The sequence below is a fragment of the Sycon ciliatum genome, chromosome 1 (genome assembly GCF_964019385.1).
Source record: "Sycon ciliatum chromosome 1, ocSycCili1.1, whole genome shotgun sequence".
In the NCBI taxonomy this organism is placed as follows: domain Eukaryota; kingdom Metazoa; phylum Porifera; class Calcarea; order Leucosolenida; family Sycettidae; genus Sycon; species Sycon ciliatum.
The window spans coordinates 8,058,153-8,072,497 of NC_088643.1; the positions used below are offsets into that span (position 1 = coordinate 8,058,153).

Here is a 14,345-nt window from a genome sequence, read left to right on the forward strand (position 1 = left end):
GAGCTCTGGCGGTGATGTACCTCACCTCGTTATGTCGCAGCGTCGGGAAGCCACCAAACGGGCACGACAGGGCGTGACTCACATTCAGCGGCTTACTGCACACGCAGAGGCTTGGGAGCCGAGGAGGTGTCCAGCCGTACCGGAGGCACAGGCCATCCCGGAAATCTCCCTTGCTGAGTGTGAAACCATGGCGGCTGAGGGGGCGGCAGGTCAGCCAGCTGGATGCACCCTTTTCTGAGGCCAGGTCGAGAACAGGGGCCAGCTCCCGGTGATCCGAGCGAAGGGCGTCAGCCATAGACTTGAACGCGCTCCGCTTCTCGGCCCGAACCGTCGCCTTGACCGTCCTGAGCTGAGTCAGAGAGTCGCCAAGAGACGACTCCTGCTCCAGCAGGCGAGACACGAGGCTAGCCGTGATCCTTCGGGATGAGGTGTACTGTTCAGCCACTGAACAAGGGTCTGCCATACCCAGTCCTCCATGCCGGCAAGGCAGAGAGAGTAGGGAGCGAACAGTTGTCCCAGGTGGAGTCTGACCCGTGATGGCCGGGATGAGCCGACCGCTGATTGCGTGTTCCAGCGGTTCAAGTAGGGACGGCGGGATGGAGGAGGTCCGGCAGAGGAAGGACCACTTGTTTTGCAGGCCCTGTGTGAAGGCGGAGTAGGCGGCCTGTGGCTGCGATGCAGCGATGGTCGTGAGCTGCGCAACTTCCTCACACCAGGTGGCGACCTTGGACTGGACAAATTGTTCTATAAACTCATCCGTGCCCAAAGGTGCACCAAGGTGGCGGCAACCATCACACGTGACCTGCACACCGGTTCCCTCGAACATCTCGATAGCAGCTGCGTGCCTGGAGGGCTTGACCAGGAGGAGTGACTTCTGGGCATTCCAGTGGTAGCCATACCCGAGACCGTGGCTGACGAGATTGTCCCACCATTGGCGAACAGGCGTTAGCTTGCCACCGGCTACAGCATCGTTCGCATACCAGCCCTGTTTCGCACCAGGCACTGCAACTTTCTTGATGAGCGGGAGGACTCCAAGCGCATATACGAGGTGATTCGTAATTTTTTAACATTGCGTCATTTCTTAACAAATCGGTAAAATATCTCATTGCCAGCACCTGCAAAAAGTCACGTCAAATTTCTTTTTGCCATTGCCATTGTCAATGTTCTGTCAAGTTCACCTCCAAAATTGAGACTGATATTCCTTCAGGAAGTGACATTGCAAGAGCTTTCAGTCTGCATGTGCGCGATGTTCACGGTAAAATAGAGTATAAGAGAGTCATAGCCGCTGGTTTCAACCTCCAGTGACAATATATTTAGCTGAAAAGGAAGCATATGATAGATACATACTGGAAACGACGCCTGGGAAGGAGGAATGGGGTGTGTTGGCCCTGGTAATGGCCAAACATTGGCAATTACTGAATTTACTAACAGATGTTGATCACAATTGCATATAAAATCAGGGTGATACACCTACTGCTATGCAAGCTTGAATGGCTTGTATTTGGATCAACATGATCTTGATCCAGTCTTGCTGGACCATCCTGGATACGTAGGGTCTCTTTCTATTGAAAACTGACTTGAAATTGTGCTGCTAAGGCCTATTTTACCATGATGTTAAGAAATGACCACAACAAATAATATGCGGAAAAATTGCCATTTTTCAACTGCCCCCTGCTTCCCTACACCAAGGATTATATGCATGAACAACCCACCATTGCAATCTAAGGACATCAGTATTACATTTTTGGAGGAAGAAATGGAAAGATTCGCACCTCAAACACTACGGAAGGCTTTTTTACTTTCGTGTTAAATAATGACGAATCACCTCGTACGGGCATGGCCAGAGGGTCACCCTGAGTGGTACCCTCGCACGATAGCAAGCACTCTCCATCAACGAATAGGCGGGATGTGGACTTTTGGCGGCATATCAGTATTTGACCCGGGTCAACTGTCTTCATGTAAACGCTCACCTCTTTTGTCTATCGTACAGACTTTCAACCCGGGCTGAACTCGACCCGGGTTGAAATTTCTTATGCAAACACAGCCTTGAGGCTGTGTTTACATGAGAAATTTCAACCCGGGTCGAGTTCAGCCCGGGTTGAAAGTCTATACGACAGACAAAAGAGGTGAGCGTTTACATGAAGACAGTTGACCCGGGTCAAATACTGATATGCCGCCAAAAGTCCACTTCTACAGTCCTGTATGGTCACGTGAATCCGTTCGCGCGAAATTTGCATCTGCAGTGCTGTTCAAACCTGGCGCGAGATACGCACAGAAGTACGTTTGTACGATTTTCTTGACCCGGGTTGATTTCAACCCGGGGCGAAATTTCAACCCGGGTCAAGCGCAATGCGTCATGTAAACGCGCCATTCACTTTGTGCACATGGCGGGTTGAAATCTGACCCGGGTCGAACTCAACCCGGGTTGAAACGCTTCATGTAAACACAGCCTTGATCAGTGCAAGCTGGGGACGCTACGGGTACGGGATTTGTGGACTGCATTCTCTCTACTACATGCACTTCCTTCAGTTGAGCAACTTCTACTTGCAAGGAGACAATGGCGTCTGTCTTGCTCGTTCGAAGACATTCCATTTCTGCAGCCATACCTTTTATAGTCTCGTTAAGCAGCTGGAAAGTGGAGAGCAGGTTGCTTACCATTTGGTCAGGTGACTCCCGTATTCCTAGTCCTTCCTTGCGAAGGGCAACAACCAAGTCTTGTCGGCCCATTGTCTCTGCTTTGGTCAGTCGGAGTCAGAGAGGACAATTTCAGTTGCCTCCCCACAAGCACTCATGACCAAGGTTTTGACTTCCGAAACGAAATAACAAGCGCAACAGCAGACTTCGCATGTCTTCTGTACAAACTTAAACTAACAAAGTCATCAACTCGAAAGAGAGAGAGAGAGAGAGAGAGAGAGAGAGAGAGAGAGAGAGAGAGAGAGAGAGAGAGAGAGATAGAGAGAGAGAGAGAGGTCTCCCTAATGAAAACCTTGAAAACGGTGTGTGAAGCGTAGGTTTGGCGCTTCCAAATAGGCACCCTTAGCATTGAGACGATAACGCTAGCGGTAACGGAATTTGACTGTGGCCGGACCAAGAGTACCCATTTTGTTACTGTATGGCATAATATATGTACCCTTGAATCCTGTTGTGCACTTGCTGTGTGCCAGAAGAGGCCCAGACTCCATAATTGGTGCAAACATTACCATATGAGTCATTGCAGCGTATGCCTTAGAAAGGTTTTTAGCCCCCAGGCCCCTTTTAATGCTTTTTAACCCATAAAACCTGCTTGCAATGCTAGAGCAATGCTAGTTTCCAAAAAAGGCCTTTAATGCTACTTTTAATGCTAGCATTAGCCGCTGAGGCCTAGTCAGTCCTGTCGCTCGGCCAACTGTGAGCAGCTCCTCGTATGTCGGCAGAGCTAAGTCCATATCTTCGTTAGTCGCCATAATTATTATTAAGTCATACATCAACACTAGAACAAATCAGTGTAGGTGCGATCCTGCCGAAGGCAGCTACACCGGTGAAAACAAACTCGACCGCGGAGCGCAAAAACTTGCATCCGCACTCTAGATTATATCAAAAAACTTGCTAACAACATCTTATCTACATGCCAGTTCGCATACGTTCCCGAAAGATCTGCCACTGACCAACTACTTCTCCTAACTCACCAGATGGCACGCGTCGCAGATAAAAACATTTTATGTATTTATTTATTTTTATTTCATTTCACCGTCCAATGGCAGAAGCCAATGCAAAGGAGGGGGCGTTAGCCAGCCATGGCAAGAGAAGAAAAAGAAAGAAAGAAGGAAAGAATATGATAATTGGAAGAAGAGAATGTATCAGCGGGGTGAAATTTATCACTATGTTGACCATGGTGGAGAGCGGCGAGATGAGCTAGCAAAAGAGGCGAGAGAGCCTACAACGTAGCATGACAATTAACATGGTCTATGAACTGCCTAATATTGGATATTATCTTCATTTCCATGGGCAGCTTGAACCAATAGGAATATGCAGAAAAGATAGGAGATTTGGTGTCCCGTGCGAAAGTAAACCAATTATACTTGCTGAGATGTTCAGGGACAATGTTCAGTTTAATACGATGGACCAGAACGCATGACTGTCTCTGCGACAGGATAGAGATGGGGCTCGTGGTGGCCAAACTATAGAGATCAGTAGAGGAGAATAGAGAGGGGTTACGAAAATAATTTTCAACACACGTATATGATGTATTTCTAGTGCCTGTCCAGCAGATTTACTAAGCAGGTAATGCCAAGCAGTGGCGCCGTACAGAAGGATAGGAAGAAGGTAGCATTTATAAAAGAAACGAATACATTCGGGGTACAAGTGGGAGCATTGAGACATCAAGCAACCTACAGATTTGCTAACTTTGTTGCACACAAAATTTACGTGAGAATTCCAGGACAATTGCGAGTCAAATACAACACCCAAATCCCTGTGCGTAACTACAATATTAATAGCCGAATCAAGTCCGGGAAGAGTAAATGTGGGAGCTAGGGTGGTCTAGTTGAGGGAGAAAGACTATTTCTGTCTTCAAGATATTGGCTCTCAGACGCCATGACAACATCCATTTATGAACAACATTGATTCCATTTTGAAGCTTCGTACACAGGTTTGGAATGTCAGCGTCAAACTGAATGAGGGCTATGTCATCAGCAAATAGTGACAAACCATCTATACTGTCAGGTAGATCGTATATATACAACAAGAATAGTGGAGGCCCCAGTATAGATCCCTCGGGGACTCCCGACTTCACAGATAGTGGGTCTGAGAGTACCCCTTCGACTGACACTGCTTGTGTTCTATCTGTTAGGTAGTAAAACATGAAGTTTGATTGTTTTGTTTGTTTCTTTTATTTGAATTCGTTCAAAGCACGGGCAATTCTGCCTTCTCATCAGAGGAAAAACCTCCGGTTCCTGCTGAGAAAGAATATAATATTATGAGAGAAGGAAATATTAAAAAGAATCATAACATGATAATTCCAAAGCACAAAGTATGTATATAATTCAAATGGGTGTGTGTATGTGTGAGCATGCAGTGAGGAACACACAGCGAAAACATGCAGTAATGTGTAGGTATTCCGAGCAAGGTGGTTACAAATTACAATTAGTTCTGTGCAGAGCCAGTTTAAAGGCAAACGCCGCACTGTAGAGGCGAATATCGCTGGGAAGGGCATTCCAAAGAGTGCTTCCCACAAATGTCAATGACTGACGACCAAAAGGTCCAGGAAGGAAAGGCACTTGCAGAAGCCGCTGGTCCTGTCCTCGAGTAATTCGGCGATCATCTCGGGATGCTTGGCCTGTATTAGCCATCAACTGAAAGTAGGTGCAGAGAAGGGGACTTGCAAGATCATGTAGGCAACGGAAAACAAAACCATCATCAGGTCTTACACCACCTGGCAGAAGAAGCCTGATGAAAAAGGCATGATCCTTCTAGGACCACCCTTCATTCAGCTGAATGGAACAGATTCTAGACATCTTTATAACAATTCTACACGCACGCTAGCCAGTTTCTGCCGAAAAAGATATCACTATCGGAGACCAAAGGTTTGCTTCCACACCCCACGCGCACATTGTGTATTCTTGGACTTCACCAAGGCGTTTGATAAAGTACACCAAGCTAGCCTGATCAGCCATCTGAGCTATTTGGTGGAACAGGAAGCAATTCCCTGGTTTGAGAGCTATCTATGAAACACAAGTCTATTAGTACGCCTAGAGGATGCAGTATCTGAACGCTATGAGTTGTCATGTGCAGTCCCTCAAGGGTCCCATCTAGCACCCCTTCTCTTCCTTATTATATTATATCAACTCTCTCCCTAAAATTATAAAGCATACTTCCCCTATCTGTTTGCAGATGATGTCACCCTCCACAACGTTCACACACGTACTGATTCCCTGGCTGGTAACCTAGCCAACGTCCAAGCCGATTTAGCGAGCTGCCAACAGTGGGCAAGAACATCCACGGCACGTTCTTTGCAGACAAGACAAGACTAGTATAATGTCCAATTACGACCTTCCTCCTGGACACTCTGTGCAGATGGACAATGTAGACTTAAACGTCAAGCAGGATTGTAAACATTTAGGAGTGCAGCTGAGCAGAAATCTTAAGGTCGAGAATTATTTCAATGCCATATCCAAGAAATTTCAGCAAAGAGTAAATCTATAATATGCTATATGGGTCGCTATCTACCTTGCCCATGCATTGCCTTGCTCTACAAATCACATTGATGTAATTGTTAGAAACGTATCACAGAAGGTGGGTGTCTTACGTCGCACCTTTCCGGCAACTGAGCAAACTTGGACGCCGCCAGTACATCCTGTCTTTCGTTCTTCCTGACATTCTGTACTGCATCTGTTCATCCGTCATGCTGATTACTGCGAAGGATCACAATCGACTAGTAAGCGTGCGCAACAGAGCCATTAGAGCGGCTAATGGGGCTTCAAACCTGGACAGTATTTCTGGTCCACTGAAAAACATTGATGTGAAGCCTCTGGACTATTATGTAGTGGTTGAGACTTCGGCGATGATTTTTAAGAAAGGGTTTGCTCCCCACACTGGAACTCGCGCTATTCCGCCGACTTTACTTGACACTTGACTGACTCACAACTGCCATCCAGAGCACAAGAGAAGTCCATCGAACCTTCGACTCGGCAAACCTGCAAGAATGCACAACTCAGGCACAATCTTCCTCAGCCTACTCAAGCTCAACTGATGAGGGGTGAATTCCCCGAAACACTGTGTATGGAGCAGGGAGTGGTGCTTTCTTGCCGGTTTGCTGAGTCGAAGGTTCGCTGGACTTCTCGTGTGCTCTGGATGGCAGTTGTGAGCCAGTCAAATGTAAAGTAAAGTCGGCGGAATAGCGTGAGCTCCAGTGTGGGGAGCAAACCATTTCTTAAGAGTGTGTAAATAATTTTTTTATAAAAATACTAAGCCAACAAAGAGTATCGTAAATTATCATCATTCATGTGCTGTACTAAGTAAAACTCAACCAAATTCCAAAAATTAAAACATGTTGTGGATAGACTTGCTCCTGCAATCGATCGTTACATGTAATTCCAAATGTATTTGAAGTACTAATAATTATTATGATAAACTTAGTACAGAAAGGTTTGCTCCCCACACCGGAGCTCGCGCTATTCCGCCGACTTTACTTCGGTGTGGGGAGCAAACCTTTCTGACAAATCATCGCCGAAGTCGCAACCACTACTTCGTAAACTTAGTACAATCATGGCAAAAAACTAGAACAGACAAAAAAGAGGACAAGAAGGATGTTTCTCGCTCCACATGCACTGACATAACGACATGGACCCAGACAACAGAGGCAGGAGCACACAGAGTGAGTGTAGTAGGCCGGAGCCAGATGTGAACCGGAATGGAAAAGAAAACTAGGAGCAACAACAGGGATAAACCAGAACAAGCACCACTTGGGGCCGTCAGATTAATTTCTCTGGACCGAGCCAGCCGGGAAAAAACCCTCGCGCCGACGGACGCACGAATGAAGGAAAAAACCGGGTGTATAACTATAACCCCAAGTGGCAACATGGCAGCATAAAAATAGCCACTACACATCAACAGCCAAGAAAGAAATGGAAGAAGATGGGCAGACATGAAGGGCGGGAGGGTGGGGACACTGGTGAGACACAAAAAAAACTGACTGAAGGAGTCAAGCAAAACAGAACAGCAACAAAACAAGAAAACATCAGATTCCATATTCGCAAGAAAAATAATTTTGTTGCGCGAGAAATCATTTCTCGCCTCATTTGCCCCGCTCGGTCGGCGAAACATATAACAGTCAATCATCATCATTGAATACTTGGAAGGGTAAGAACAAACCGTGACTAACACTGTTAACAAGGACGGGTGAAGTGGACTATCAAAATAAGGAGGTATACAATCACGAAGTTAAAGATGCATAACATTGCAATATACAAGGTAGTGTGAGGTGTCAAATGTACGTCCATGTCTATACGTGAGTTGGTGTGTCTGCGTGCGCGTGTGTGTCGGTGTGATCATTCTCATGGGCGTTCTTCGTCTTCTTTCTTTTCGTCATCTTGCCCACATTCTGGTCTTCTTTGCTTCTCAGAAAGCGGTAGCTCTTCTTGCGCAAGGAAAACTAGTTCTTTTCCATAGTTCTTCATGGCGTCCACTAGCTCCAGTTTCGTCCACAGCTTCTGATCAGGCAATCCTGATATTGACGAAAGTAGATGGCTTCCCAAGCCGCTGCATAGTACTTTACGACTGGGGCGACTTGACTCAGACAAACTATTCCAGAATTGTTCATATTCGTTGAGAGCCATGAAGTAATTCTCGGGATTCAATGTCTTTAGCCTACCCATTATCAGCAGCCTCAGAACTGAGTGCTTTTCTGAGAGCTTGGCGGCCATGTCGATCAATGATCGGGACTTATCCATTTCTTCGCCCAGATTGTAATTGTCGCAATAGTTGATATCACAATGGTAGTAAGGGTTATACGAGTCCGTCCACTCATCATCATCATCATCATCATCATCATCATCATCATCCGGAAGAGGAATTGCGTTGAGATCTTCAAGTCCCAGAGCTGATAACAAAGTTGCGTCTGTCTGGGCTAAATCATGCAACGAATGCGCAATTTCCACAAGCCTCCGCGAGCGGTTAACGTAAGGCATGTATTTGGTCATCCTCGCAATAAGTGGTTCCATCGAGTTGATAATCACTTCTTGACACGTTTGCTCCGATCCGTCTCTCATGAACAAATCTGTGACATTTCTAAACAGGTACTGCATTGGTTCAAAGTTGAAGTCATCAAATTCTTCTTCTTCCATCTCCTCAAGTTTTCGGTCGACATCCTTCAGCAAAAGGTTTGGTAGGAATTCACGATCTTCTAGAGCATGTAGTAAATGGCTTTCGGCGAGTGACTTGAACAGGCCAGCGCTGTCCCAGCTAGTGGTATCACTCAGCTGTGCTGGCAGCATCAACTCTAGGCACGACAGTGTGATAATCGACTGCTTCTTTGCTCTGCCGACCAAAGCAACATCCACATGGCTGCCGTAAATGCAACGCATAGTATCGATGCAATGGCTATGATACACGCTGGCCACACCGGTGACAATTTCCAGGTTTATGGCAGCGTCTATATATGACACGTCCAAATGAGGCCTGAGTTGATAGCGTTGCTGCACGTATAGGACAAAGAATACAGAAATTGATAGTGAAAACAACTTATTTGTGAATTCGTGAAGCATATCGGTTGACAATTTGACCTGATCACTATGATAGTACAGCCAGTTTTCCTTGGACGTTTTGGTCTTCTCGTGCGCTTCTCGTGTGCTCTGGATGGTAGTCGTGAGTCAGTCAAGTGAGAATTCAAGTCGGCAGGAATAGCGCAAGCTCACGCTTACGGAGCAACACACAATTCCCCGGGAAGAGTAAAGTAGAATTCCGACGTGACGTAAACGGACTATACGGCTGCATTTCGAGTGTGAACAGGAGACGGCGTTGTGTGCCGACTCCCCCCCCCCCCCCCCCGGAAAAAGCAAAACTGCATACTAGAGTTCTTTAGCATTTCGAACACTAAGCTCCCCATGATAATTCACCGAATGTCTAACATGGCTCATTTTTTTTTATTTTAGCAAAATAGAATTCATGCATCATCATTTTCTCTAGTCTAAAGCTCCTGCATGTGTTCGACTAGTGTAAAGTCGCCAACTAATTCCAATTTCTGCCGGAATTCACCATCACAATAGACGATACCCTAATGCAGTCCCATTTCATACTAGACCACAGCCGTCAAATTACTCCCCTTTATTGAACCACAACAACGCCAGTAGTCGTAATCTTACCGTAGGGACCCTGAATGTATTCCACAATTTTAATACTTAAAGGTACATGCATTTCTCCTTTACTTCTCTCTCATTTTCTCAGGACACGTTTCATTTTTTTTTATTATATCGCCATTATAATAATTATTGGACATCAATGCCCACTTGGTTTTGATCTAATTTAAAATATCAAGTAAACAAACTACTTACTTGACATAGAATGCTAAACATGTTTTCATCGATTAGCAGCGCCTTCAAATGCTTGGAGGTTCCACACAGCAGGATGATGTCCCGCAAGGACAATAAGGGCAGTAAATGGCCTGGCCACACGTTGAATACAGCACTCTCCATTCTACACGCGGCTGACGTTAATTCCCTTGAAGTGGTATCAATAGTCAATATGCTGTTGACCGTCCATTGCCAAGGTTTGCTCAGAAGCCTGGCCTTGTATTCCCGGTCCTCAACGGAATGACCTGAACGTCCGCACAACCAACAAACACACACATACCCACACACACACACGCACACACACACACACATGAAGAGGAACACATGCACAATGGCAAACATAAAAGCAGCCAGGCATATAGAAACATACTTTATCAATAAAGAATAGCTGGTCGATAGTATCATATAGTTGCATCAGCAAACCATCACTACAAGCCCTCGCACTATTTTTTGGATGGAATGTTTCCTGGATCAAAATCCTACAGCCGTCCTCATCATAAATGTACAGAAAAGAAAAAGGACGAAGGAACTAAACGTTACGCTATTATGTCCACTTTTCTTTTCCTTTCTATAAATTGAACCTTGGCTCACCATACGAGTTCATCGTATATGGTCTAAAATTACAAAACAAAACTGGACTCATCAATCATACAGACATCTCTCTCTCTTTCTCTCTCCTCTCTCTCTCTCTCTCTCTCTCTCTCTCTCTCTCTCTCTCTCTCTCTCTCTCTCTCTCTCTCTCTCTCTCTCTCTCTCTCTCTCTCTCTCTGTCTCTCTCTCTGTCTCTGTCTCTCTGTCTGTCTCTCTCTCTGTCTCTCTCTCTCTCTTGCTGCTGCTAATAATCGTGATATTTATAGGCAGATATTTAATCGTCCCAGTCATGTTTGTATCTTTTTCTGCCGCCTTAGAAGATAGAAGATTCTTTGTGCTGCACTGATTAGTCCACAAAGAGCGAAACAGTTCTCTCCACCAAATAAGGATTTCACTCCTGCTCTTTTAGTTGACCACCCTCATGCAGGTAGTGCCTTTGCTGTTTGCGTTATGCATAGCTAGCTGACTTTTCAGTTTGAGCACTCTGGTAAGGTACGTTCGGACCTGGTTTAAATCTGGCTTTGAAAATTGTATTTTCAATTCAAATCAGGTCCGGCCTCATTTTCTCTTTGCTGCGCTGATGAGTCTGCGAATGACGAAGCAGTTCTGTCCCTGGATTGAGTATTTCGCTCCTGTTCATAGAAGTTTAGCACTCTCGTGGTTGGTATCGCCTTTGCTGTTTGCGTTATGCAGAGCTCTCTAACTTGTCGGTTCTCTTGTTGATTGTGCTTCTTCTTCCTGTTTGTTGTCATCATTATTATTATTTTTTTCATGGCACGTATAGCATATATACTAAAGTATTTTATTAGTGCAATTAAGAGTATAATCGATGCAGACATGGCCAGACAATAACGAGTTCATGGAAATTTTTAAGGATTTTTATGTTATTCAAAATCGATTTTCGTGTTCCGCTTATTAGTGAATAGTATCGGAACTGAGGGTACTGTGTACAAAATAGAACCTTTTATAACAGCATAATTAAAAGTGTGAACAAAAAAAAGGAAGTGCTAAAGTATTTATTCATATTTCTCAGGGCAGTCCCCACAGACCTATGGTCTCCTTACGGGGTACCCTAGCCAATCTAGGATTGCGATACGAAATTGGCTTGGTGAAGCAGCAAGGCGGACCGATGCCGGAACTGAGTTCCAGCGGTCGGCGGCTAGATAAGAAAGAGGTAAAAACTTGTCTCAGGGCATGGATAGCCGCTTCACTTCCTGCGGGTGTCCTGCACAAAGTTGGGACGCCCCAGCAGCGGTAGTGATGTCATCCATGAGGAGTGTCTTCATGGATTTACCAATGATGCGCCGCAGGACTTCTCCTATCCCCACAGGTCGGTATCACGTGATACACACACGTAAAACACATACGTAGTACGTGGGACAAAAATCTCCCTGGCATCTGCAGTTTACAGCTCTCTGACATGTTCTCCCTTCGCAGTGACTTCGCTCACACAGATAGAGCCACCCGTGGCAAAGGCAATAATTCCCTTTCTTTACCCATTGTGAAAACTCAAGCTGGATACAAATCTATTTCATTCCTTGGTGCTGACCGCTTCAATGCGCTTCCCGACGGAATCCCTTCGCACAAATCCTATCTCCAATTATTCATTTCGCCAGGAACTTAACACATTCATTCATCTTGGGCACCCTGTAGGAAGACCTTAGGGTCTGTTGGGAATGCCCAAGTAAAGTAATAAAATATAATAGTGAAGTAGAAAAAAAACAGGGTCCGTCCTTGGTTGCAATGCGCATTTTCTGGGTTCGATGGCAGAGATACTGTAGTTGGCAAAGCAAAATTTAAATTCCGTTCCAGAACCGCCAATGTCGAGCAGGTACTCCAGCAGCGTAGGGTGACTGACTTTTTCAAAAGCCTTTGACATGCCAAGTAGGCATATGGCATCGCCTGCCGCCGATCGTACCTATTTAGAGAGTAGTCGGGGAGTTGGTATAGGGAATCTGGCTCGAGGAGATTTGCCCAAGTGGCGATCTGTGCAATCTCGTCCATTTTGATGAACAAGCTGCAAACTTTGAAACTCAAATATGAAGAGATTGTGTGTCGTCGTTGTCATCGCATCGACAAGAGTTTTTTTTGGTCTTTTATAAGGTTTTATTATTGCTATTGATGTAGCTCTGAGCTTCTGATTGGAGCAGAAAAAACTGGTCTCTACTCTAAGAAGAGACACGAAGAAGACTCGCGAAAAGCTGCTTGTAGAGCAACAAAATATAAAGTCGGCAAGTTCTTGCTGGGAACGACGCTACATTCGGATCACTGGATCCATACTAGGCTCAAGCGATTCCTCAGGGGTCAGCGCGAAGGCAGAAATAGGCATGCGGCTACAGCCAGAAATGGACGTGTGTACACATAGGAGAGCAAGGGAAGCGCAACGCGAGCTGTAGCAGCCAGAAACGGATACATGCTCAGAAAGGGGAGTACACCGCGACATGCATGGTAGCCAGAAATGGTTACATGCGCAGAAAGGGGAGCACACCGCGACATGCACGGCAGCCAGAAACGGGTAGATGCATACAACAGAGAGCAAGTAGAGCACACTGCTAGCTGCAGAACAGCCAGAAATGGCTGGGTGCATACAAAAGGGAATCGCTTGGTGCCAAAAAAGGGGCACATAAAATGATCACGACTGATGTTCGTGACATTGTGAATGGAACGAGAAACGGTAGGGGTGGGGTGCAGTACTAGTAGTATTATGGTCAAGGAATCCAGGGATGATAAAGGCATTGGTGTTCATTATGGTGAGTTTGAGTAGATATCTGATGGGCTTACCTGGTAAGGATTGGATTTACCGGGGTTCTTGGTCTTCTTGTTCTTTTCTACCTTGTCCGTTGCCTTGTGTGGTCTGCCTGGCTTACTTCGCAAATGCTTGGAGCGATACGCTTGACATGTAGATCTACGACGAGCCAGAAGCACAATTGCAGTGTACCCAGTCACTGCACAACTCACGATAACTAATGTAGTGGGAAGCCGAGCGATTAAGGAGGCACAACACGAATAGGGCAAGGAATAGATGTATTGTATTGAAATTTCTCCGGTGCTAGAATGCTAGACAACCAGAAGCAGAAAGACTCAGGGACACCGAAACAAAGATAGATGATTATTCCAGGGAGAAGTTACAAAAGACCTGCATTTGCTTCTAAACACAATTTCCTGAACAAAATGCGTCGCCATTGTGTTTACATGACGGCTTACTCACCTGGCTCACAGATAGGACAACGGGACATGTAACGTTACTGGACTGTATCGGCAGCATTGAGTAAGAAACTAAGGAAGGAAAGCACGAAATAATAATGTGAACAGACTCCGATAACCCGGCAGCTTTTATATGCAGACAGCGAAAGTACACGTACTACGAATCGGGAAAGAGCGTGGAAGGCGAAAGGTCAAAAGGGGCTACTTTGGCTGAAAAGTACTTCTAGGTAGGGGGTTGTTGTTGTAGAAGTTTATTTAACGTCGCACCACAAACAGGCGATTTCGCCTCCTTTGATACATGTGGACGACAGAAGGAATGAGAGAGAGGGGGGGGGACAGAAGTATGGAGAGAGGAAGGGTAGAAATAAATAAGCAATCAACCTCAGGGCTACACCAAAGCAAAAACGGAATGGGAACATACTATATACAAAATAGCTTCATACATATATTGCAAAACACGTTTACTATTCTTCAGTCCGCTATACCACAGAAACACACTAGCCGAAA

The 14,345-nt window shown here is 45.6% G+C and overlaps 1 long non-coding RNA gene across 1 annotated transcript; it reads right to left on the reverse strand.

Moving 5' to 3' along the window:
- Positions 1 to 10,234: 10,234 nt before the first annotated feature.
- LOC135806820 (uncharacterized) lies at positions 10,235 to 13,922 on the reverse strand. Its single transcript, XR_010551294.1, has 3 exons — positions 13,843 to 13,922; positions 13,416 to 13,539; positions 10,235 to 10,288 (listed from the first exon to the last, which is right to left on the reverse strand). It is a non-coding gene; the product is annotated as an uncharacterized LOC135806820 (long non-coding RNA).
- Positions 13,923 to 14,345: the final 423 nt, after the last annotated feature.